Raw genomic sequence first — 2,104 nt, 5'->3', positions numbered from 1 at the left:
TATACACATAGTATATGTAATCAGGCTGATTCCTTGTGGTGTGGCATTCAGAATCATGTCAGGTGAGAGAGACAGACATACTGGATAATATACAGATCCCACAGTCCTTGAGTAGGAATTTCGAGCCATTACTAAATGGTTACAGTCACTCAAGCTAGTGTCTAGTGTAACAAATGACCCAGGTGAAGCATCCAATAACTATGTGCGCTGGTTGAATAATGCACTAGATTATGTGGCACCTGTCAAAAAACTGCAGCCTAACCGTAATAAACCCTCTGCTCCTTGGTTCTCCGAACTACTAAGGCTCGAGAGACAACGATGTCGTAACCTAGAGAGACGTTGGCGTAGGAATTACGACAATAACGATAGAGAGAGATATAAGACAGCCCTGCATAACTATAAAAAACGTATTACTAAGGAAAATGTAATTTCTATACCACACAAATAGAATCAGCTCAAAATTCGAGCAAACAGTTATTCCAGGTGGTAAAAAAGCTATCCAACCCTACGGTTCCCGACTCCATAGAACCATCTCAAGCCTTCTGCAATGAAATTGCAGATTTTTTTAAAGGAAAGGTCACAGACATTTTTAATAATTTCACTAAAAAAACTTCTGATGCCATAGCTGGCCCAGTTGCTCCTCATATACCCACCAGGCCAACCCTGGAAACATTCTCCTCACTCCCTCAGGCGTCTATAGAGGAAATTATGAACACGGTCAAATCAGGATCTCCTACGGACCCTTGCCCCCCAAGCATTCTTAAATTAGTATCTGATCAGATAGCCCCGGTGCTTACCCATATTTGCAATACGATGTTCCAGACAGGTGATTACCCTAAAGTCTGGAAGAAAGTCATCGTGAAGCCCCTTCTAAAAAAATCAACACTAAATCCAGCAGAGTTAAAAAGCTATCGACCCATCGCCTCACTTCCATATCCTTCTAAGGTATTTGAGAAGGCAATTAATCTACAACTTTCAAGCTTTATTGATAACAATAACCTACTAAATGATACCCAATTTGGGTTTAGAAAGGGTCACGGCACCGAGACCGCCTTGATAAAAGCAGCCGAAGAAGTTAGAATAATTCTGGACCAAGGCGGTACAGCAATCTTAATACTCTTAGATCCATCGGCTGCCTTCGACACGGTCGATCACAACATCTTGATCGACCGTGTCGATGCCATAGGCATCCAAGGCAAAGCTAAGACTCTTCTGGCATCTTTTTTATCAGACAGAGAACAGTCTGTGAAAATGGGTAGCTATTATTCGCCTGACTTCACCTTGCCTTGTGGAGTTCCTCAGGGCTCCTCGCTAAGTCCGACGCTTTTTAATATCTATGTATCGGACTTAGCGAGGGTGATCAAGTCATTCGGCATTGGAATAACATCATACGCCGATGACACTCAATTAGTCCTGGCTATTCACAGAAACGGAGCTGCAGTGGCCGCTAACTTCCAGGATGGAATGAGAGCGATCTGCACCTGGATGGACCAGAACTGCTTAAAATTAAACTCCGACAAGACGGAGGTCATGCTTTTTGGTGACTTGACCCCGTCTTGGTCACCAGTCTGGTGGCCATCAGAGCTGGGAGATTCGCCTCTCCCGGTGTCAAAAGTCAGGAATCTCTGAGTTTTATTCGATAATAAGCTTACCTTTCACAGCCATGCTAACGCAGTGGTTTCAGCGTCCTTTTATACCTTGAGAATGGTAAAGAAACTTCTCCCTTTCCTACCTCCAAACTCAGGTAAAACCCTAATGTCTACGCTAGTCCTTTCAAAGATTGATTATTGTAACGGACTATTGCTGAATGCACAGGAACAAGTCATGAATAAACTACAGCTAATGCAAAACGCTGCTGCAAGAATTCTAACCGGTACACCCAAATTTTCACCCATATCTCCCATCATTCGCCAACTTCATTGGCTGCCCGTCAGAAGCCGCACAAAGTTTAAGGCTTTGTGCATCATTTATAAAACATTGAACAATACTGGACCGGACTTCTTAAAAAAATCCATTACTCTCTACAAACTCACTCGATCCTTACGCTCTGCGGCAATTCAGCTACTTGCTATCCCACGCACTAAGAAAGCAACATGGGGCGACA

The sequence above is a fragment of the Lissotriton vulgaris genome, chromosome 6 (genome assembly GCF_964263255.1).
Source record: "Lissotriton vulgaris chromosome 6, aLisVul1.2, whole genome shotgun sequence".
Classification (NCBI taxonomy): Eukaryota; Metazoa; Chordata; class Amphibia; order Caudata; family Salamandridae; genus Lissotriton; species Lissotriton vulgaris.
Note: the sequence above shows the minus strand (reverse complement) of the source record.